The following is a 25,896-nucleotide window of genomic DNA, read 5'->3' on the forward strand; positions in this document are numbered from 1 at the left end:
TATGTGGCTCTGCTCGACAGGGGCACAGGAAATTAACTTTCTTGAGTGGTGTAAGCCAGGGAACCTTGTTGGCTAGCCTTACTTAGGCCCTTGGGCTGATAGCCTAGTAGCTACCTATGAACCTTTAGTGCCAATGAAGCAGAAATTATGAAAGGAGGCAGTGTCTGACTGTAACCTGTTAGGACAGGAGCTGAGGATAGAAGGGTTGCCTGGATGTAAGAGTTTATTGATACCATTCCCACACCTTTTTTGTGTTGGAGGTAGGTTATCTAGTTTTTGATAGTATTGTTTTTTGTCCAGATTGACTTGTTTCTTGGTAAGGTTCCTAAGTTCTCTCAAGGTTTGGAGATGGCAATGGGAGTTTGGTTTTTTTTTTTTGTTTTTTTTTCAGGTTTTCCAGGCACTGTCTCATTTAAGCATTACTTTATGGGCGGATTGGGTTAACCATGAAGCAACGTTTGTTTTTGTTTTTATTTTTCTAGTGGGGGCTATGGAGTTTAGGATATTCAGGAAGGTTTGGTTAAATTTGGAGACAGACTCACTGAGAGCAAAGGTGTAGAGAAAGGACCAGTTAATAGAGAAGAGAAGATTATTGAAGGTATGAGGGCAGAAATTATAGATATTATGGCTGTCTTTGTATTGGTGATGTTTTAGCAGATGAGGTGAGTGTCTTAACACTTGGGTAGGGAGATGGGCACTGAGGGAGTCAGGTAGAGTGGTAGCATTGTGATAATTTGGTTTAGAGATGAGGATCCATCCAGTTAAGGATAGTGCTGTTATTTGTGTGTTAATTGATAGGGGTGGGAGAGGTAATGAGTTGAGAGAATCCAAAGATATTAATGCTAGTATTGGGAGAGGAGGAATTAATAGAGTTCCAGTCAATATTGACATCACCTAGGATGATATTCTCATAAGAGATGTTTTGAGATGCCCAGGAGAGAAAGTGTTTGAGGGTAGGGATGTTGTTGCCAGGTGGGACATAAATTGCTACTATGGCTAGGTTTTTGTGATTATTTAATTTGCAGTTAGCAATATGAATTTTAGCTGGATGGAAATTGGGAGGACATGTAGGTAGAGGATAGACAGTTTGTCAGAATATACAATAGGTTCATAGGTAGGTACTAAGCTATTGGCCCTAGGGCCTATATAATCCTAGCCAAATGGTACCCTGGCTTTTGCCACCCAAGAAAATTATTTTCCTGTGTCCCTGTCAAGCAGAGCCGCAGAAGTGATCCCCGGGGTGAATTTTCTGTCTCCCATCCAATCATCAAGATTTTTCTTGAAGAGTGCTAATGAGGAGCTTTGTTTGATATAGATAGGTAGTTTGTTCTAGAGTATGGGAAGGCTCTGGGACAGGAATCTATCCCTCCAGTATTTTCTGTTTATTGTGGTGACAAGGTTTGGGTCCCTAGAGCGTGTAGCTCGGGGGAATTGGGATTTCTTTAGGTGGAGCATGCCCAACAGCTCTGGGTTTGACATAGCTTTGTATGTAGGGCAGAGATTGCCTCTGAGAAGGTGATATGTGACAGAGTAAAGCAGGATTTTTTTAGACGGTCTGCATAGGGCATCTATTTGAGGCCAGTGGTCCTCTTTGTGAGTTATTTCTGTGGCCTTTCCGGTTGTTGTAGATGTCTTGTGAGGTACATACCAAAAGGGGCATTGTACTCTATAATGGGTCTAATGAGTGATGAGTACAGGGGAACAATGACATCTTTTTTCCTGGATGAGAAACCTTTTGTAACGAAGTGTGCCACGTAGAAGGATTTCCTGGCTACTGTGGCAATGTGATTATCAAAGGAGAGACTACTGTCCACCTGTGTCCCAAGGTCTGTTATCATGCTTTTGGTGTTAAGTAGACTACAGCCTATATGGTAGTTCATGGGTACAGAGTTTTTACCAAAAGGGATGACAATGCACTTTTTGGCATTGAGCTTGAGCTCATGGCTTTGACACCAGGCATCTGTCTCAGTGAGGCCCTTTTGTAGGATGTCCACATCATTTTGAGTTTTGATTATGGCTCCTAGTTTGCAGTCATCTGTGGACTCTTTTAGCCAAATATCTTATTTGTTAGCCTGTACTTCAGAGAAGTAGACATCAAGCCGGAGACGACCCAGGACTGAACCCTGTGGTACTCCACTTGTCACTGGTCTGAAGTTGGATTTAGAGTCTGCTACTTTCACAGTGTGGGTTCTGTCAGTTAGCCATTTGGCAACCCATCTTGTGACACAGGGATTTATACCTATTCTGAAAAATAACAATAACTTCCTCGCTATAGATTAAGCATTAGCCTGAAACAGCAAGATAGTTTGGAGGTGCTAAGTTGCACAGTCCAAAATAACTAAAACATACTGAAAGCCGTTGCTGGTTTTACCAATGGCACAACAAAAAGCACAGGAATATGTTCAAATGGCAACTCTGTAATAAACATTGGAAATAATGGTATTTTGAAACCTGAGTGAGGAGCTGTTCTGGGGCATTTGGGGTGCCCGAGTCACAGAAACTGTTAGCTTATGTCATTATTCCTGACCAGTAAAATATTGCTAGGATTTTTATCCATTCTTAGGTGTTCCCATACCTCTCAACTGTCTATATTTTTGCAGAATGTTCAGATTTTTCCTTTATATTTTTGGTTTGTTCCTCATAAAAGTTGTGATTTTCTGGCAAATCATTTAGGATCAAAGTTTCTAAACAATGACAGATATCTGAGTTTCATTCTTCATATCCTTCAGAAAATGCATGATAATGCAATAGTTTATAAAAGTAACATTTAACATTTGTCCCTGATTTAGGGCCTTTGTCCATCCATTATTTTTTACCTTGTCCAGAATTCTTATGCTAAGACATTGAGAGATATGGGTGTCCCCCATTGTATATGACTATGTGTTATTCTCATCACTAGATTTCTAAAAGGCTTGTGCACCAATAGCTACATCAACACCTCATTTCTTGTATCAGTCAAGGAGGAGGATGTTGTGACCATGAGGGAGGATTTCAGAGTCTGTAATATGGGGTGTAACCATGTTTCTGAGAGGGTGTAGAATGTCAGGGTTGTAGAGAGAGAAAAGGGCATGGAAAGAAGTAACTTTGTTAGCAATGCTTTGAATATTGAAAGAGAGTACTTTTAAGGTTTTGGGGTGTGAGAGTGAGGAGTTTGGATAGGGGATATAGGGGTGAGGAGGGAGAATGTTCAGGTAATGTAATGGAGGTGTTAGAAGGGTGAGTATGGGTACCTGTAGATGGGTTGCAGGGTGGGCCAGGGTTGGGGTGAATATCGCCGGTCAGCAGAAGGCTTGGAAAGAGGGTTTTTATGCTGTGGTAAGGGGGCTGTAGAAGAGAAGTTTGGTTTCAGGTTTTGTGGGGGGAGAGGGAGGGAGAAGTACTTTAATTTTATGTAAGAGAGTTTGAAAGTGAGTAAACAGTGAGGGAACTATTGAGAAGTTTATGGAGGTTAGTGGATTGCAGTGATTGAGGGAGATAGTAAGAGAAGAGTGGGAGTGATAGGAGGTGGAGTAGGAAAGAGTGAGTAGAAGGAGGGAGTTAAGTAGGATGAGTAAATTATTGTATGTTGAGTGAAAGAAGTGAGGGTAGTTGAGTTAATTAGAGTAATAGGGTGGAGGAGGTAGTTTTGAGTGATTGGATAGCTAGGATTGGCTGGAAGGAGGAAATTTAGTGTTTGTGGGGGTGTGGTTAATTAAAGTGAGTGTATAAGTTTGAGGAAAGTGAGGGTGTATGGGAATAGGGGTAGCGTAGGGGAGTGGAAAGAGCCCAAGCTAAGCGAAGGCAAATGGAGTGGGTTGAACCAGGACTTGAGAAAGTTGTGAGATGAGAAAAACAATCAACCAGCTAGCCCAGGTCGGTAACTAAAGTTGTCTTTTTATCTATGTGAACTCAAAAGTATATTTAGTAGAGCATCAGGGAGGTAGAATATAAAATAAATGCAAAGCTTTGAAAAATGGTATATTTTTGTTACAATAAATGGGAGGAAAGGGGGGAGGGGCCTAGTAGTATGCACAGCAGAAGTACTGATGGGAGTATCACAGAGAGAAGATTATGTTAGACCTACACTGCTCACAGTCTGTTGATAAAAGTGGGACTTGCAGTAGCTTTTTACTGGTTTGTACGGGGTTCCAACATCCATGTTCTTGTATGCAGGCAGTTACTGAAGTTTTTTTTTTTTGTTGGCCTTTTGAATGTGGATATGTATTGTAAGGAAAGAGAGAGAATGATGATAATATGAAGCAGAAAAGGGGGTAGTGGAAGTAAAAGAAAAAAAAAGAAGAAAGTTGGAATAGGAGACAGACAAGAAAATACCACAATTTAAGTAGTTTAGCTAAACAGTACTTAATCAAATAAATTAGTTAAGGAACAAGCAGTGATAATTAATAAGTAAGTCACCCTGTTCAGTAATATGAATTTCAGTCTATCACCACCTTAATTATGCAGAATGCAGTGTAATTAATTGCCAGTAAACTTTTCCAGCTATTTGTTGCTAATTAGTAATGCATGCCAAAACAGCTGAGCAGCATGGTGGCAGGACATAAAATTATATTAAATCACATTTACCACACAATACAGTAACAGAATAGGTGTTTCAATAAAGTAAGTAGTAAAATCTAACTAACACAGGTTGAAGCAGCACACCAATGGATTAAACAACATGGTGGCCAAACACCAATGAGAGCACTCAGTTCCAATTTAAAAGTAGTAAAAGAAATGCATTCTAGTAAGCTGTTTAACAAAAATCAGACTAAGTCAAGCTGAAACAGTGCATTTCCAAATTGTAAACAGTACAATTCAGCAAGTTTAACAGTAAAATGTCATTACTTCCTTAAAGTAATTAAACCTACAACTGCACACTAAATAGGAAATGACAAAGATAACATAGATATTTTACAGGTGGGGTTATATACGTAAGCAATTTAAAAGCAGTAACAGCAGTGTGTCCTATTAAGCTGTTTAACAAAATCAGACTAAGTCAAACGGAAACATTGCATTTCCAAATTGTAAAGAGCAAAATTCAGCAAGTTTAACAGTAAAAGGTGATTATTTCCTTAAAGTAATTAAACCTACAGCTGCATACAACATAGGAGCACAACACAGAAGCACAATACATTTTACAGTCTTGAAAGCGATGAAACACTTTTAACTCTTTCACACACAGACAGCATCCAGAAACTAAGACTACCTATGACAAATTTTAAAAGCTGTTAAACACTTCAGGTTGCCTTTTTTGTGTGGCAGGGAAAAGAGTATTACTGCTTTTAAGCTATTTACCTTCTCCCTGTTGCTCTGTGGTGTCAACTGTGTATGCTCTAGTATGAGACTAGACTGTAACACTATTAAAACGCATACATAGCAAAACCTTTTATACGCCTCTTTAACATCACAGGGATGCAAAACAAGATTGCCTTCCCCTGATTTCATGGGCTAATCAGTACAATCCATGTATTACAAAGAAATTTTGGAGCAAATTTGTAGTAAGACAACTTTGAATGAACATTATAAGACATGTATTCATATGGTGGAGAAAAATATATACAATGTTTACACAGTTGCATAAAATATTGTTTCTTTAGATGGCTAGGATGAGGGGGAATATAAACATAAAACAGATGAGCTAGAGAAGAAAATATGAACTGGGTCCTGATTAAACATGTAAGTAGTGAAAAGACAGGAAGATTAGAAAAATAAGTTGACAACAAGGCAGAAAGTGAGTGAGATACAGAACAGACAAGGGAATGGGAACTGGGTGAAAAGTTTATCATTTTTTTTCATGTGGAGGAAAAGCATTGGTGATGATTTTTTTAAATTGTTTGCTTAGTGATGAAGTATGCTGAAGTATATGGAATTAATTTCAAACTGTTATGAGTAGAAAATTAATGGTCTAAATGTTAGGTAATGTTGACATACCCTCACTTCTCTCATTTTCAACAATGTCACCAACATTTAAACTCAGAAACCAAGAACTACTCAGAAAAATGATTTCCCCAAGTTTACCTAATTATAGTCCTCAGCAAAACAAAATCTCAACAACTACTACAGTCGCATATTCTGAATTGAAATGTGCACTGATTTATAGAATCATAACCAAAGAGTAAAAGATTTAATGGGCGAAATGTCATCTTCAAACCAAAAACATTCCTTTCAGCCATTGCTCCTGCCTGAAGGGAGCTAGCATTGCAATACCAGTCAATTACACAGGGCAGCAAGCTGGAGTACAAGATATATTAACAAATAATGAAATGATAAATGTGAGAAATGCAGATGGGAATCATCACACACCTTGCATTCTCCTTAAAAGCAAGGAATGCTTTAACCACCTCCTCTTGTCAGAGATATGCACTTAAATATCCTGTTTAAAGAGTGAGATTTCAGATGTCTAGAAAATAATTGAAAAGTATGAAATCCAGCTTTGTATAATGAAGTGAGCAAAAACATGGTAGCCTTAAAAAACAAAAAATATTATTTATGTTGTTGTTGTCTTTCGGCTTTTCCCGGTTAGGGGTCGCCACAGCAGAACTCCGGTCCGCTAATGATTGGCAGTAGATTTTCATGAATGCCGAGGTGTCAGCTTGTTGTTCAACCTTCAGCGAAGGCATGCCCATTTACACATGTCTTTGGAACGCCCACCAAACCGCGGGGAGGACATGCAGACTCCACATAGAACTATTACTTCTGTGAAGTCATAAAATTCCTCACATCTCAGGAATGCTATCAATTTGATAGTCCAGTGTGTCGCAGGTATGGAACTGTAAATAAATACCAGATCATGTAAAAGATTTAAGTAAAACTACATGATTATCATATCAACTAAGTGAGCAAAACTGGCTACTTAAGCAATTCTTACTACAAGGGCTATACTTCAGTGAGAAGGCATCCTTTGCATATTTATCCATCTATCTGTATATCTGTCTGTTTGTCTGTCTATCTGTCATCTCCATTTGTTTACTGGGTTGGTCCAAGTGGGCAAAATCCCATTTTTCAGTGTATGTCTGGGGAAAAACACTCAACATTATACCCTAATGAAAATATGAAGGTTATTTAACATGCATACACAGTAATCAGACGTCTTACAAAAATATTTGATGCATACACAAAATATAAATGTGTTTCTAGTGGAACACATGAAACATATTAATTTGAGATAATGAGGGTAAAGTGAAAAACTTCAAAATAAAACAAAATACAGTATAAGGCAGAAGGGGAAGGCAAGAGAAATTTAGACTTGGTACATAGTGTGCATTGTATAGGTAAGAGAATCAGTAGTAGGTACATGAGAATAAGTGGAAAATAGGGTTAAACATGAAAGTGGGAGGGGTAGTTGTGAAAATAATTAGTGTGGGTGGTAATGATGTACAGTTTAGGTGGAGCACTGTAAGATGATAGGTGCAGGATCAATGCCAGTGTGAGGCTAAGCAGACATTTAGATTGATATTGGGAGTGATTATTTTAATTTTTGAGGTCTAGAGGTATAGAGTTCCATATTATGAAGACATGGACAGAGATTTTGACAGTTGGAGACTGTGTTTTTTGCAGTCTTGTTCAGGTTGCTAAGTCCCTTTGGACAATAGTTAATATGTTGGACACCTGTTTGGCTTTAGGCACATGTAATGGGCAGTCTTTCACTAATCAAAACTGAGAAGATTATGTAAATCAATAATTCATCCTTTTGTAAGGATTTGCAATGGCCAGTTCTATTAGGAATGTTTGTTGCAAATTAGACTATTGCATTGCAGGTTTGCTGTGGATTTTGATTGGGTTTGACGAGGACCATAATTCAACTGGTACAAGCAGAGTCTGAGCTGCATTTAACCCCATCTAATTCTTTAAGGTATATTTACATTTGTAGAGAATACATAATTGTTGTGGACTTTTGAGGTGACATAGTCAATATATTTTTTAAAGTTTAATTTGTAGTTCATGATTAATCCAAGGGTTAGGCATGTGCAACTTGTTTCATTTCTATATTAATTTTGAACTAGATGGAAATGATATCTGGACTACATAAAATTAACTTTCTTTTGTTAGCATTTAGAAAGATGTATGAGTCAGTTAATAATAGTTTCAAGACATATGAGTATTAATAGAGGCTGCGTTAATGTTGTCCCTCAACTGGCTTGAACTAACCAACTACCTCAATTACCTACAACTCACCATTGTCCACAAGCTCATTTTAAACCTGCCAACTGCCCAGCTCTTGGTACTTTCTTAAAACCTTACATTCCCAACTGTTCATTCAGATCCAAAAACTAAAATCTCTTTCAGGTCCACAAACCTGCACGACCTCCTGGCCATCTACTGCTGTTCCACTCCTTAGCTAAACAGTGGAACTCTCTCTCCACACACCTACGCAACCTACCTAACTATACAAATTTCAAATCTCAGCTATTCTCTCATCTATCTTCCAAATGGGAATGCCCTTGCCACACTCCAACTTAAACTCCCCCATTCCACCTTGCACTGACTCATCCAGCTACCTTTACTATTATTTCATCCCACTCAAAATAATCCCTCCCCTACCAAAAACTAATTTTCTCTCTAATATCTATTGTACTATACTCTCCAATCTCAATTATAATATTACCCTCTCCATGCATAACATTTTCCTAACCTACTAATGTCTAGTAGCTATATATTTTGAAAATGCTAAACCTACAATTGAGTTTATAACAAAAATATTCACTTTATGTAAATGTTGAAATTTCTGTATTGAATTATGTCTTTTCATTTTTGTAACATTGTGACAAGCCAATTGCAAATATCATGGAGCTTATCTGTAAATGTTTAATTAGCTGTATGAACTATGTCCTTTTGTAACATGTGAAAGGTAACTTGCAATTATTGTGGAGCTTTTCTCCCTGGGCCTCCACTGAAAACAGGCTCTTCTTGGCCCAGTGGACTTCCTCAGTCATCAAACGTAAATAAAAGAATTAAATAAAACTAAATAGTGTTCTCCACTAAAAGTCAAGAATAACAGTGGTATGCTACAGAAACAAGTAAATACTAAGATGCTACATGCAATTTAGAATTCTTCAACTAACAATCAGCAATAACATTGATGTTATGCAGATACACAGAGTCACTTGTATCTTTCAGAGGTTACAATAAGTTCTACTCTTATTGTTAAACAGGTTACTGATCTAAATGTACACATAGCAGGTGACAATATTGACATTAGTGAATAAAGCAGCATTTTACCTGTTATTTAATGTCACAATATGCTATAAATACAATTATATACTGGCATAACAAAAACACTCATATGCAGTGCAAATAGAGTAAAGAAAAAAAACAAAAACTCTCTTGAAATGCAAGTCCAGAAAACAAGTAACCAAACAGAGCTGTTGCCAACAAAAAATATGCATGACAAAAAATACATACCGTTTGTGAAACTTCACAAAAATAGCAATAAGAATCACAGACAAAAACAATACCAGGAAGTACTTATGTACGAGCAGACTACTGGGGATTCCTAAAGTCTGTTAGAGCTCTAGCAAGATATAAGCAATACAGAGGCATTTATTATTTTTTTTCTATGATTGATGATATTGAGAAAGACAAAAGAGCACTGTAACCTGGGTGAAATCCATTTTGTGTGGTGGACAGCAGATGTGTTTATATTATATGATGTAAAAGCTGCTTTTGAATGCATTTCTCCAATAGTTTATAAAGAGGAGATAGTAGGCAATGGGTCTATAGTCTGACAGCGTGTCTTGTGAGCCTCCTTTGTGAAGTGGAATTATGTGTGATCATGTGTGGAACATAATGTTGAGATATGGAACTGTTGATGGGTATACCAGTTTGACAGGTCATGGGATCAGATCAAGTTTAAGAGGTATGGGGCAAGTGAAATACATTTTAGTTTTTTAGTAGCTGCTTAGCTAGGAAGGCAAGAACCTGTAAGAATACAAGAGTTCAGAGACTCGGAACCTTCATGTTAGTGCCTGTTTCACATCCCTGTCATGGCACCTGTTCACATGGGCCCCATGAAATTTCTTCTTCCCTCAGTCTTGCCTGTACAAAATCTGCTGAATGTGCAAACTGGGTCAGATGCACCAAAATAGTTTTTGCCTCACCTAGCCAGGAATGTTTGATCAGGAAACAGGCACGAAAGAGTGACAACATGCAAAACAGAACAATGTAGTGCTAGCAGCATCTCCTAGTCCCACCCTCCAGACATCTTTTAACTTAAAGTCTGGAAGTAGAATGTCTTTTTCATTCCATGCATAACTTCTTGTGGACCCATTTATGAATATTGTCACCATTTAATGGTTTCAAGACACTTCTCTCAACCTTCTGCAGATATATGCACTCTTTCTGACAGACATCTGTTTTGATGATGTCCTATCAGTGATTGTACATATCCTCATCTGAGTCCAGACCCTGAATTTCCATAACTAGCTTAACCTTTCAGAGGATAATTGTCCCTGTATCTTCCCAACTGTGAGGTGCAACAACTGGGACCACTCTTTCTCTCTTTATATATATATATATATATATATATATATATATATATATATATATATATATATATCAATCTCTGTGGTTTACCAGTCTTTAAATTTCTGGCCTCTTCCTATCCCTTTCCACTTACCATGTAGTTAGCAATGTGGTACCAAGTCAAAGATCTGACCAAAGTTTATATATTCCACACTGACTTGCACTTTTTTTTTCAAAAATCTTTATTAGTATTTTATATAAAAACAGACAACAAAACAATACATATGGGCAAGTGCCATCAAAGAACCAAGGAAACTGCAAATGGTGCATTCTAGTATAGACAGTCATAAGACTTGCACTCTTTTATTCAGCTCTGATATTATTCAATAACAGAACAGCAGGAGGTTTGGAACCTCATCTTTGCAGTGAAGTTATGCTTATTTGGTTTTAAAGTGGGTTGCCCTTTAAAAAATCCCACACAGCTTTCTCTCAAGATCCTCTCTATCTCATTCCCTGCAACTGTTGGTAGGATATTTTTTTTGTAGTTGCCTCCACAAGTCTTGCTGCTTTCCTTGAGCAAGGGGACAAGTGAACGTGACTTCCAGCCACCTGTTACATCCCTGCAAAAATCTGTGAATGATTTCCATGTGTAGCTCTGCCATGTTATTTATTAGGTATTTGAGTTTCTTCTCTGACATCTTGTTTCTTTTCTATCCGCTTCCCCTCTTTTACGGAGGAGGATCAGGGACATAACTAAGAGAAGCTGTTGTGTAACTTACTTTGTAGGTCAGAATGTGTTGTACAGGACTGAAGGTGCATCATACCATCTACATATAGTGAAGTCTCTAACCTTGAAGAGTTTTGCAAGAGACAAAAGTGCTTGTTCTTGTATTGGTGTGTTTTTAATTAAAACTTGTTTATTCATTTTATCTTGAGTTGGTTTCCTCCACCTATTCTTTTTTTATTTTTGGAGTTTTTGTAGTACATTAAAAGGGAGAATAAGTATTACATTTTGTGTGAATACATTATTAATTTAAGACAAGGTATTCTAGGGGGAAGATCACCACAATAGATGGAGAAAAGTAGAAGACCTAGCACAGAACCTTGTAGTACACCTTTATTACCATGGACCTGGAAGGTTCTGTCTTTCAGATAATTGGATCACCAAGGTTGAGTCTTTTGAGTTTATTGAGAAGAAGGCTATGGTTGACTGTTTCAGCAACTATTTTCATGTCAATAAAGACACCTGCAGTAATGAGCCCCTCCTTCAAGTTGTAATAAATGGTATCAGCGGCCATTACCAGGAAGGTGATGGTACTGAAGGCATTACATTGTGCATCACATAACTGGCCATAGACATTAATGTGGATAAGCAATTGTCTATCAAAAAAATCAAATATTATGATACTAGAGCAAAAAGTAGAAACACACAGGTTTACAATCCTTAAGCCCATTAGGAGAAGTGACTTTAAGTAGGAGGATTGTAACTAGAATGCTGGTGGGGCAGTACCTGAAGAGAGAGAGAGAGAGAGAGAGAGAGAGAGAGAGAGAGAGAGAGAGAGAGAGAGAGAGAGAGAGAGAGAGAGGGATATTGAGATTAAAGTTATGAGTAAGTATTTAGCAATTTTTTCAGTTGCAAGCCTTAGGAATTGCCCAAAAAGAGTGAAATAAGTTCATCACATGGCAGGTAAGGATGCAATTAAGGTATTTAATACATTTAAAAGATTCTTGAGGTTTAGTGCAAAGATTAAGACAGTAAACCACTAATTAGCTCCATACTGTTATCCAGTGATCGACTCCCTTGCTATTGTGTGCCTCTGAGCAACTTATTTAATTAGCTAGTACTCCTAGGTCACCCCAGAAAAGTGGTCTGTGCCTAGTTGGTTTACATCAGCTAGTGCTCCTAGGTCACTGCAGAAAAGTGGTTTGTGCCTAGCCAGTTTACTTGATTAACAAATGAATAGAATAAAGCATAATAAAAATCTTCCTAAAGAGCAACAGACTCTGAATAATAACACTAGCAATATGACAAAAAATTGGTTTTGACAATCTATGAGTCTGACGGTATAGTTTGAAATTAAAGGTGCTTAAGTGACAAGATATCACCTTGTGCTAGGTGCAGTTATCAACAGTGACAAAAGTCAAATCTAGCTGTTAATACAGAGTGTTGTAAATGTGGTCAATTTAAACAATTTTCTCAACTATTCAAGTCTAGAAGAAAGAATCAAGGACACATTTTGCAAGTAATTGAACCCAATAGTTTTAATGACATTGCAAATGATAATTTGGCCAGTATCCAAACTGAGCAATGTAACAAAAAGCAACAATCTTCTTTCCAGTGCTGCAGCTTTCCATCTTCAAACTGAATGTGACGTTTCTAGGCTGAGCTCAGAAATGCAGAAAATATAACAGAGTAAAACAGTGTACTGAGAAATTTGTACAAATAATAAATTATCACAATAAAATGATATACTTGGGATTAGTCTAACATCATTACTAAGAGTCCATTCAACCAGTTAAATTGGCCAGAGTCATTGTCTTTATCTAATGCTTCATTATTCTGAACACAGACTGAAACTTTTTGGCCAAATAATGCTGTTCTGCATTTTCAGAAAACAGTATGATGATATTTCAAGTTCCGACAGCTCAGTACCTAATATTTTAGGAAGGCCTGTATGTAAATTGGTGGGCATGATTAAACAAATTCATAGTATGCAAGTGCAGGAACTGTCTGTGACAAAGGGAAATACTGTCAGCCCAGCTATCTGGAATTTTGTAAATAATTATATGTCATTTGTGAATATTAATATGATTTATATATAAATGTAAGAGAAGGAGATACTGCCAGCCCAGATTTCTGGAATTTTGTAAATAATCATATGTCATTTGTGAATATCATCATGGTTCATATGCTTGTCTTACAAATGTATTAGAATTGTATGTTATGTGCATATAAAACTGCTGGTACAGAAGTGTGTGTTGAACAGGGTTTGTACAGTGCTGATCCTGGATGTGTGACAACAGTATGCCCTGCTGGATCAGAGCAGAAATGTATATAAACTATTGTACATGTGTAAATGTATATGTTTTAACAGTGGGAATTAGAACATACAAACTTCAAACCAGCAACAGTAAAGTTACCCTAACTTGAGCCCATCTTCTCTTTACCTTACTGTATGCTTCTCCTGTCCTATTTAATAAAAAGAAGAGCAATTTAAACAAGCTATCAGTATGCTACAACAAAATAGCAAAATTTGCCACAAACTCCTCCTACCACACCCACCACTCTCAGGCCCTTAAACAGCTTTCCTGGCTTGAACTCCCTAACACCTTAGCTCTAAATCAACTTCTTCTAACTCATCAAATACTGTACCAACCTGACAAAACTCCAGCCTAACATGACCTGATCATACCCTATTCCAATAACTGAGAACTTAGCTCCACTAACAAGGCACTAATCTCAATCTCCAAAAGCCATTACAGCTCTGGTGACTTCCTGTATTCTAGCAACATTGCCAAGACTTGGAACTCCCTACTACTACAAATCAGGGTGCAACCTAATAAAACCATCTTCAAAATACAGCTTGTTTCCCACCTAAACAAGTCCTGGACATGCAACTGCCTAGCACTTGGCTGTACCCACTAACTCTCCCCTAGACTAAGATGAAAAGCTTTCCCTTAAAATGTCAATGTACCTCACATGAACTTGTCTATATTCGCCTTCTGTTTTAGTTTTTCCTTTCTTGTCTTATCTTCAGTACATCTTCAAGATTATCTCTACTAAAGATACTGTATGAACAACAATCAAATGTTACTACCTGCTATACTTTTAATTGTATGTCTAAACCACTATGCTTATGTAAATAACTTATGCAATCATATGTTATTGTCTGCTTTATTTTTATAACTGAATGTGTAAATATCTTATGTATAGTATGTTAGCAATTGTTTTGGAGCTTTTCTCCCAGAGCCTCTGCTGAAAATGGACAGCTCTGTTCAGTTGAACCTTCCTGGTAAACAAATGTAAAATAAAATAAATAAATAAATAAAAATATAGGGTTAACTTGCAAAACTTCAAGAAAAAGGTTATAATTACATTGTTTTATGATTGTGCTATAAAATTAATTTCAATGCAGCAAGGAGACAGGATGTCTAGAACTAGGGTGCCTTCTGCATTATTCTGTAAGTGTTTTATTGTTTTATGTCTTCCAGCAGTTGCAAATATCTGAGAGATATGTATTTTTCACAGGGTGATACTTAAATGTTGGTAGTTTCTGACACTAGGGGATTAGCTTGGGAACTAAAGTCAGGTGACAAAAAATGATGTAATCCAATCTAACCCAGCAGTAATATTTGATATTAAATTAAGAACTCTGAAAGAGACAGAGAGAGAGAGAGAGAGGAAGGCATTTTTGTATTTTGTCTTTGACCTAACAAGAACATGCACTCACCACGTGTGCCTGCTTGTTGTTCTGTTAGTAAGTTTTTAGGGCATAGTAACTCTTTTAGATTCAGATAGGAATATAGTAAAGTATAGCTTAGATGTTTTCTTTATTTATTTTGAGACTGTCCTGCAATGTTGTTTTAAATATTTCCTGTGATTTTGAACTCTGATGTAATGGATTACTTACTGAGTATTGTCTTGTTTTTTTATTATTTATTATTAAATATATTTAAAACTTTCAATTGTGGCTGGTCACTGTAGATATATTTAAGCTCTTAGTATACTGGCATATCTATTTGGTGACACTGTACAGACCACTCTTAATAGGCTGGTTCTTGGTCAAACTACCATTTGGATTAATAGGAACATTACACAGTAAGATTGGACACCCTTTGTTAAGGGATGTAAAGTAGCTGATAAAGGGTGGCTGGTGGCAGCTGGAGCTAACTTATAGTCTGGACAGAAAGGGGCATAGCTAGTAAACCTGTGCCACCCTTTCCCAGGTGTGTGTGTGTGTGTGTGTGTGTGTGTGTGTGTGTGTGTGTGTGTGTGTGTGTGTGTATATAAATCAAATCCCAAAGAGTATGTTGTGTGCCAGCTACTTGGGCAGGCAAACAAAGCACTGGTTGGACAGAGAGGGTACAGGTGATCTTGGTTTGGCCACTCAGCTGAGATCTCAGCCCTATAGCTGTGCCAGTGGGGAGTTTTATTGGGAATCTGGAGAAAGAGAGAGAAACCAGCCCCATAATGACTGTGATCTCTGTGTGCTCTTAAGGGAAATTGCACTCTGTTGTGTGTGTACTTGTCATCCACCCAGGGTGTACATTCTCCACTGTTGCCAGTGGTGAGAATTCAGGCTCCTTAATTACTGGGACAGTGCAGGGGCATCACACTGCCCACTTGAAAGTAATGTACAATTAGAAGCACAGATTCACACAACCACAGAGACATAATTTGTGCAGTCACTAAATTATTGATTAGTATAACCCCACAGTTATTGATTCACAGTATTGCAGAGGCAGTGATTGACATATCCACAGAGATAATAATTTACACAGTTGTTCAAAGAGTAAAGGAAAGTCTCAGAAAGTTGGAGTGTGAAATAATGCAGGATCTTCCCTTGTTTGCTGGCCTGTTTACAGTCTTATGTTGCATACCAGGACAGTATAAAATAATAATAAATTCAGCTATGCCACTGATTATACATGCATCCTGGAAAGCACCAGTGACACCAAAGTAAAATTGTCAAAGAATAGTGATGAATGGAAGATCTTGGAATTGGGAGTAATAGCAAAACAGAATGACCTTGTAGCATGGGTGAATTGTGTGGTGACTGTAGTCAATCTAGAAGGGATAGGATCTGATTAAAACAAGACGTGAATAATGTAGAACGGAATTATTTATTTATTTATTTATTTATGTATGTATGTATGTATGTATGTATGTATGTATTTCAGTTTATTAACCATGTAAGTAAACTGGTCCCAAGACCCATTTCAACCATGTCCAGATCCTACCCTTTTTGTCACTGGGTGAAGGGTTTTTATTGTTTCAGTTTTTTATGAACAAGAGACTTCTCAGTTATTAAAAAAAGCATTACCTGAGCCAGAAGGCAGATGCAAAAACAGTAAATAAAAAAACACAATAAATGTAACTATCAAACCAGTCAGAACCAATTTGTAAATGTCCAAGTCAGATACCAGAACAGCAAATATAAAGCACACTGGATCTAACAATTAAATACAGGAACAATTGCTGTAAATACACAAGTCAGAATACTACTAACATTCAAATAACGTAATTGAATAAACTTCATAAAACTTCTAGAAGGCATCTTTATTCCTTGCACAGTTAGGACATGAAAGTGATTTTATTTGGACTAATCTTTTATACTCTGACATTCAAATAAAGGGTACATGTACATTATCAACAGACATAAACATTTTCATTATTTGCAGCAGACTGCTTGGTACTATGTATTTCCACTGGTTTAAGGGGGACAATTTTGGAAAAAGTTGAGCCAATGAAATATGCTTTTTCTGATGTATTTTTTTAAAAATAAGCTTCTTTATAAAGAAGCCCTTTATATTCTCAAATTCGGTACTTTGATACCAAAGGGTTTGAATTTGGAATTAAATTGAAGATTTCTTCTTCAAATGTTTAATTATTTAATTGATTGTTATTAACTTGATTAGATGCACTATTTTATAGTGATTGTTTTAGTATGTGTGTATTCTCCTCAAAGGCAAACTAGCCGAGACGTCAGAGAACGAATAAATCTTTATTTTAATGGGTCACTCGTTTGTGGTTTTATTTCTATTTTTTTTTTTTTTTTTTTTTTTTGCTTTTTGGGGTTTTTTATGTACATAAGTTGTCCAGTTGCAAAGGATTTAACATGAATTTAGTGGTTCTAGTTCTCTTACATCCATTCATTTTTGCACATGAGGTCGGGGTGTCACTTTTTGTGATCACACTGAATCACCATGGAAAAGCCATGATTACTTCTGGCTTTTCCACAACAGTTCAGTTACATCACCAACCCAGACCAGCAGGCAGAGCTATTCCCTGTTAGGTCTGGGTGCTTTAAATTGTGCAGCAAATCATGAAGGGGGTGGGGATTGGGGAAGGAAGAGCCCTGTAAAGATTGCAGCTCTAGAGTGGTTTGGTTTTAGTGCTTCTACAGCCATGAATTTAAAAGATTTTTGTAAGAGCCAGCCAACCAGCCAGCCATCTATCCAATCAGCCAGCCATCCATCCAACCAGCCAGCCATTCATCCAGCCAGCCAGCCATCCATTCATCCAGCCAGCCATCCACTCATCCAGTCAGTGAGCCAGCAGTCCATCCATCCATCCAGCCAGCCAGCAATCCAGTTTTCCATTCATCCAGCCAGCAATCCAGTCATCCATTCATCCAGCCAGCAATCCAGTCATCCATTCATCCAGCCAACAGTCCAGCCAACCATTCATCCAGCCAGTAATCCAGCCATCCAGTCATCCATCCAGCCATTAATTCATCCATACAGCCATTCATCCATCCACTACTCCCACCAACCAGCTAGCCACTCCAGCAGTCAGCCAGCCAACTGGTTAGCCACTCCAGTAGCCAGCCTGCTATCTAGATAGCCACTCCAGCAGCCAGCCAGATAGCTAGCCACTCCAGCAGTCAACCAGTTAGCTAGCCACTCCAGCAGCCAGCCAGCTAGCTAGCCCCTCCAGCAGCCAGTCAGCCAGCTAGCTACCCACGTCATTCATCCAGCCAGCAATCTAGCCGTACAGTTATCCAGCCAGCTATTAATTCACCATTCAGCCATTCATCCATCCAGCTGCTACTGCCACCAATCAGCTAGACACTCCAGCAGACAGCCAGCCAGCTGGCTAGCCACTACAGCAGCCAGCCAGTCAGCTGGCTAGTCACTCGAGCAGCCAACCAGCCAGCTAGCTAGCCACTCCAGCAGCCAACCAGCCAGCTAGCCATTCCAGCAGCCAGCCAGTTGTTGTTCCCATAAGATTACCTCCTTCACCACTACTGTGGTGACGTCGTGGTAGAGGGTGTGGTCAGTGTCATATTGGCCAGACCCCCATGTCCCACTTTGGCCCACTTAAAAGGTGGCAACCATAGTGGAAGCTGTCTCCCAAATGCCAAATGCAAACCTTTTTTTCCTATATTTCTCCCTAATGCCTACCAAGTATTTGGGTAAATAAAACTAGATAAGAACAATTTTAAATTCTGTAATTTAAACATTGCATTTGGAAAAAGCATGTTTCTCAAAAAGCCTTTTGGGATCTCTTCTGCTCCAGGGGTTTTAGCAGGGGCTGTCACAAGTGATTGAAAGCACAGAAGATGATGTTATCTTGGTAAATGATATTCTCATCTAGGATTAAACAGATGAACAACACAATACTAGATTGTGAATTTCTAGATTATTTTTGGCTAAATAATCTGAAGTTAAGCAAACATAACTGTAAAATATGTGTTACAAGCATAAGGTTAATTGATCATGTCTGAAACAGTCTTGGTGTACAGGCTGATCCAAACCAGTTCAAGACTATAATACAGATGTAGAAAGCCACTAATAAGCAGTCACTGTTGAGGTTCTTAGGTATCATCTAGGATCTATCAAAACATATTTCAAATGTATCAGATATAAGTATGCCAGTGATATAATGCTTGAGCAAGAAATTATATGGCACTGGGTACGTTTGCATAATGGAATTATTTTACTTTTAAAGAAGTTAGTGCATGAAGCTCCAACACCATTATGATGCAACAAAGACTGTTGCATTGCAAGCTAGTGCCAGCCAATCAGTCATTGGTGTAGGGATACTACTTGAGAATCAGTCTGTCACATCTTTATCATGGCCATGTCAGATACACATAAGTATCAAAAGGAAAAGGAACTGATGACCACTGTTGTGAGAATTTTTATGAACATGTTTGTAGCAATTGTTGTAGGTTCTGATCATAAAATGTTATAAAGCACATTTTGTAAACTGCTCCATAAACCTTCACTGAGACTGCACAGAATAGTTTTGTCACTGGAAGGTTTGATTTAACTGCGATATACAAACCAGGCAAACAAAAAGAAACATAGATTGCAGGTGCATTGCCTAAAGTAAACCTTAAAGTGCACAATATTTTTCAGAAGGATATTGATGTCATTCCCACTGCCCTTTGCAGATCAGTTTTGCCAAAGAAACAGCCAGAATACCTGTGACATGCAGAAAATAAAAAAACTGCTGTTGCTGAGAAATACAATTTCTATCTGGCTGTCCAGATCACACACACACACACAAAAAACAGTTGTTCAAAAATAAATGCTCCTTTTTTAGTCCCAAACAACAAACATGGTTTAAAATAAACAACCTAGTAGCAGGCCACTTGGACACCTTAATTAAAATACACAAAAATACAAAATCTGAGTTTACAAATCCACATTTATTATACTTCTTGTGAAAAATGTCATAAGTATCAAAGACATATGTCAAGGTCTAATAGATTAAATGTCCCTTCTCAGATATGAAAGCTGATGTTATAAAAAATATATTAAGCACATTTGAGAATTGTCAAGTTGAAAGAAAGACTATAAGATATCTTGTTTTGTTCAGGTATGTCAAAACATATTGATCTGAATGTGAAACACTGTACTTTCTAAAACACATTACAAAAGCTACTACAGAGATGTCACAATTGTTCATGAGATTCTGAATCATCCAAGGAATAAAGCTGCAGCAGATCCTTTCTGTTGCAATCAATACCTTGCATGTGCTCATTATTATTGTGAGGCAAGATTTCAGCATTTTTCACAATAATGAGAGTGCAGTACTTTACTTCTTTGCCTTGGTGGCCCCAGTAAATGGTCAAGCTGAAATAGTTATTCAGAATCCGAAAATGTGTTGCCAGCTGGAAGCACAAGTGTTATCTTGCACTTCGAAACAGCTGCATTATTTTACACTTCTCAAACGTAGAAATGATTCCAGCTCAAAGGGCTTTTGCTGACTCAGGTTTTCATGGTGAGGAGAATGAGAGCAGCATTGCTAGTGTCTTCAACGTTGCTTCAGATGGAATTGATACAAAATGTTGAAGCAATGTTAAGGCAACATAACAAGACATTCAGCAAAAACATAAGCTTTACTATGGCAGATCAGCAGTGTCATAATCAATGATGAGTCTGCAAACAGACTCCAAATGGCAGACATTTAGACCAACAAGAAACAGCTGCTAAAATATCCAACAGGAATAAAACCACTTGCACAGAATTGACAACCTGAGTGTGCAAGTGTCTATTCTAGAGGTAACTCTTGCTTGGTTCCTGAAAGAGATTATGTTCTAGTCAATACTCCAATTGCCTGTCCAAGTTATGACCAGTACCTTACCTATATCCCAGCTAATGGATGTGTTTTAATACCAACCATGACTACTGCCTTATTTCACTAAGACTGCAATATGGCAGAATGATTCAAAACTCAGATAGTCCACTGATTGTCACATGCTATAACAGAAATTATTTGCTACCATCTTCCTAAACAGAATGGCTGATTCCTCACTAGCTTCTCTATGTCAACTTTCCAATATCCTGAAAACACAACTTCCATTACGCCTGAAAGTTTTCAGTGTACTTTTTCAAAACATACTGATATTTTTTTCAAATATGTTTTACTAGACATATACAGTTGTAAAAAAAAGCAGCAATATTTCTTATCGTGATGCTTATTTAGATATGGGAATTGTGTAGTCACAGCTACTCCTTTACTCTAGAAAAGGAATAATACTTAATTCACAACTCTCATTTTTCAAGTCTTCCTATTACAAGACTCAATAAATTCCAACACTTTGAAAAAAACAAACTGTAATTCACTCAGTAAAAGAGCAAATTTCAAAACATGCTGTTATACTTTTGAACCATTTTGCAGTGGGGGTTCATCTCCCTTATATCTCCTGACATGGCAGGGGTGACATGCCCTTACACATCTACTACCATCATGTACTAATTTTAATCACTGTACCTTGGAGGAGCTTTTGCCATTGCAAACAAAATAATGAAGCACTGGCAAGTGGATGTACAGGATGAACAGAGCACAGGCATATAGTACCACTGATCAGTATGAATATTATATGTTTGCATATAGTGTACATGCAGTCACAGTGGGGGAGAGGTAAAGAGTCCACTTGTGGATGTCACACATCAGAGGCAAGCTCACCCTGTGCAGGGGAGATACAGCATACAAGAACTCATGTTGCTGAGGACCTGTCACAAGTACAAGACACAAAAGAGTAAATCCCAACACTATGAAAAAGAAATAAAATATGCAATTCACACATAAAAACAGAAAACATCAAAACTTGCTACACTTTTCAAGCATTTTTGCAGTGGGGCCTCTTCTTTCCTAGATCTTCTGGCATGGAGGGGGTGTCATGACCTCACACCTCCGCTACTATCATATTTTAATTTTGATCACTGTGCCTTGGATGAGGAGGAATAATTTAAGATAACACAGTCTTGGATTTAGTAAATATTTACCTCATTTATGCATACAGTTCCACAATTCTGTACTCCTCAGATGTTAAACAGGCATCAATATTTTACATAATATAATCATTAAATAGCAATGAAATTTAGTGGATATCTGCTCTGTCCAGTCGTAGTCTAACAATATGTGTATTCATATGGAACTATGCCCAAGAGTCTGTGTAACAGACAAGAATATTAGAAGTTATGTTCCAGGATATATCTCCTTATCTGAGTGCAATTAATATCAGTTAATCTTAATAGTTTACATCTGGACATCAATGAAACATTAGAAGAAGCATTTTGTTTTAATATTTTTTTAAAAACAACAAAGTGTCCTTTAAAGTGAACTAATCTTAAGTGTACACAAGAATGCCATAAACTATTATAAGTACAATTCCTCAGAAGATCAAGATGCCAGTGACAGACATAAATGAACATGCTGACAGCTAAGTTCCTTTAGAGAATTACCCACATGCATATGCAAAAGAATGTGTGTGTGTGTGTGTGTGTGTGTGTGTGTGTGTGTGTGTGTGTGTGTGCACGTGCACACGCGAGTATGTGTGCACTCACGTGTGTGCAATTTATTAAGACTTCAGCAGGTATTTCCTCACAAATAATTAAAAAAAACAGTGCATACAAAATACAGTATTAGGTTTCAGTTTTAAGGCAGAGCATTTTACAGTGAAAATGTAGCCATCATTTTAATGCAGGTATGAACCCCTATAACAATGAGAGACACTAGTGCCATGATAATCAAGATGTTTATTAACATTTAAGGAATATTCAAACTGATTTCAAGGAACTGTTAAGCAATGACCTAGTCTGGAAAATCTGTTACTGCTTTGCATTAGCTGTGGAATCTGTCATTAGTTTGTACCATGACATCAAAACTTTGGCTTACTCAGAAAAACATTAGATAGTTCTACCCAATATATAATGCTATATCACACTTCAAACAGGTTACTTAAGTTATTGTGCTTAGGATCATGTGATAGGATCACTGAAGCAACAAAAGCCACATCAGAAAACAGTTCCCCATCTAATAGAATAGTTTTCTGAGGGTGGGACCCATTGTTGATTCTGGTTGTGTTACAGGTCTCCATTTAATATTCAGTCTCATACAAAACATACAAAAGTAAACAGATCAAGTAATTCACAATCTTCTGCAGTCTGATTAACCAGTCAATAAAAAAAAAAAATCCTTTTCACAACTAGAATCCATAAATGCATGACTATATTAAGAACAGTTTATTATATTCACATTGTACTTTTTAATTTGTTTGCATTTGACTTTAGAAAGGACATTGCATGTCTGTTCAAATTATGTATAGAAGTCAGTGTTTTGGAGACCTTTAAAAGCTTTGTTCATGTCTTTGGCTGGGCTGACCTAGTTTATAATGTCATAGCGCATGAACACCATTTTTGAAGCTTATCGTGTTTGGCTTTGCTGTATAAAAGGATTTAGTGCTGGAAGACAGCAGTTGATTCATCACACTGGACAGTTAGAATTTCAGAAGACTAATTTAATGACTTCAAACAAAATCTTCTTGCAGGAATATAATTTTAGCATTTTGCAAACAAAATCATTTTGACATCTACAATTATACAGACTGCATTTATGACTGTAAATTTAGTTTTCTTTCCAACATAAAGCTAATATCTAGAGATACGTTGATCAGGTATCTGAACTTCTTGCAAGTCTGTTTCAAATCATCTTTAATTTAAAAAAAAATAATAATTTATTTGTGAAAGGACAGGCTTTGCCTTAAGGATGTTAAAACAAAAATATGCTGATGGAGGGGCTGCACCCACGAAATTTAAGCCAAAGGAAAAAGTTTGCCCAAAGCATTATTTATATATATATATATATATATATATATATATATATATAATGTATGAGAGAAGAAAGGAGCCACTTTTGAGATTTTAAGTATTTTGCTTCAGATTATTTGTTAAGTTTTTCTGCATTGCCGCCTACTTTTGAGCATTTTCTGGCTTGTTAAACTTGATTTCTGTGTTAGTAACTGTATTTAGAACACAACCTAGAGCTGATTACTGAATTTCCTGCCTGCACTTATTTTTAAAATCATTGTTTTTCTTAAAACTTGCATTTTATCTGTCTCTGGCATAGCACTCAAGTGTGGGGTCATTTACTGCACTATTCTAACTTGTTGATACTTGTGAACCTCTGCTTTCCTTAAAAAAACAAAAAAAATCTTGCTTTTTTCCCACTTTTCTGAAATTTAAAAAAGTTCAGTTACAGATTTGCTGTTCTGAACTGTTTGTAAGTTTCTTGGAGGCCATTGTTTGCTTGGGCTAAAGGGAAGTCTCTGTGTTCATCAATGGCAGTGATAAACATTGAGCAGCCTGCCTGCCCCTGTGGGAGTGGTTACTGCCTTGAAACTGTAGTTTTATTGGCCATTTTGGGTAAATTCCTAACTCCTTGATCTCCCTCTCTTAAAACCCGATTGCCTCGTGGTTTTGGCATCTTTTTGGACTTGTTGGCTGTTGGTAAAGCACCCACCAAGAGGAGAAAACACTGAGAAAAGAAAGGAGCCACTTTTGAGATTTTAAGTATTTTGCTTCAGATTATTTGTTAAGTTTTTCTGCATTGCCGCCTACTTTTGAGCATTTTCTGGCTTGTTAAATTTGATTTCTGTGTTGGTAACTGTATTTAGAACACAACCTAGAGCTGATTACTGAATTTCCTGCCTGTACTTATTTTTAAAATCGTTTTTTTCTTAAAACTTGCATTTTATCTGTCTCTGGCCTAGCACTCAAATGTGGAGTCATTTACTGCACTGTTCTAACTTGTTGATACTTGTGAACCTCTGCTTTCCTTAAAAAAAACAAAAAAACAAAAAATCTTGCTTTTTTCCCACTTTTCTGAGATTTAAAAAAGTTCAGTTACAGATTTGCTGTTCTGAACTGTTTGAAAAGTTTCTTGGAGGCCATTGTTTGCTTGGGCTAAAGGGAAGTGTCTGTGTTCATCAGTGGCAGTGATAAACATTGAGCAGCCTGCCTGCCCCTGTGGGAGTGGTTACTGCCTTGAAACTGTAGTTTTATTGGCCATTTTGGGTCAATTCCTAACTCCTTGATCTCCCTCTCTTAAAACCCGATTGCCTCATGGTTTTGGCATCTTTTTGGACTTGTTGGCTGTTGGTGAAGCACCCCCCAAGAGGAGAATATGCTGAGAGAAGAAAGGAGCCACTTTTGAGATTTTAAGTATTTTGCTTCAGATTATTTGTTAAGTTGTTCTGCATTGCTGCCTACTTTTGAGCATTTTCTGGCTGGTTAAACTTCATTTCTGTGTTGGTAACTGTATTTAGAACACAACCTAGAGCTGATTACTGAATTTCCTGTCTGCACTTATTTTTAAAATCATTTTTTTTCTTAAAACTTGCATTTTATCTGTCTCTGGCCTAGCACTCAAGTGTGGGGTCATTTACTGCACTGTTCTAACTTGTTGATACTTGTGAACCTCTGCTTTCCTTAAAAAAAAAAACAAAAAAACAAAAAATCTTGCTTTTATCCCACTTTTCTGAGATTTAAAAAAGTTCAGTTACAGATTTGCTGTTCTGAACTGTTTGTAAGTTTCTTGGAGGCCATTGTTTGCTTGGGTTAAAGGGAAGTCTCTGTGTTCATCAGTGGCAGTGATAAACATTGAGCAGCCTGCCTGCCGCTGTGGGAGTGGTTACTGCCTTGAAACTGTAGTTTTATTGGACATTTTGGGTCAATTCCTAACTCCTTGATCTCCTTCTCTTAAAACCCTCTTTTGCGTGTTTTTGCGCGTTTTTGCGCATAGCGCAACATCGGGCAGCGCCACCTAATTGGGTTTAAACTATTCCTGGCTCCACAAAGTCTGCTCTTCACTTTTTCCCTTAGAACTGCTCTATCTCTCAAATTAAACTCCATATTCTCATTCTAAGGCCCCTCAATGGTCCAAATAAGTAATTTTACAAGTTAGCACTAATAAACCATAAGCACTACTTACTCTTATAC

The sequence above is a fragment of the Protopterus annectens genome, chromosome 4.part0 (genome assembly GCF_019279795.1).
Source record: "Protopterus annectens isolate FY-2018-M chromosome 4.part0, PAN1.0, whole genome shotgun sequence".
Taxonomy (NCBI): Eukaryota; Metazoa; Chordata; order Ceratodontiformes; family Protopteridae; genus Protopterus; species Protopterus annectens.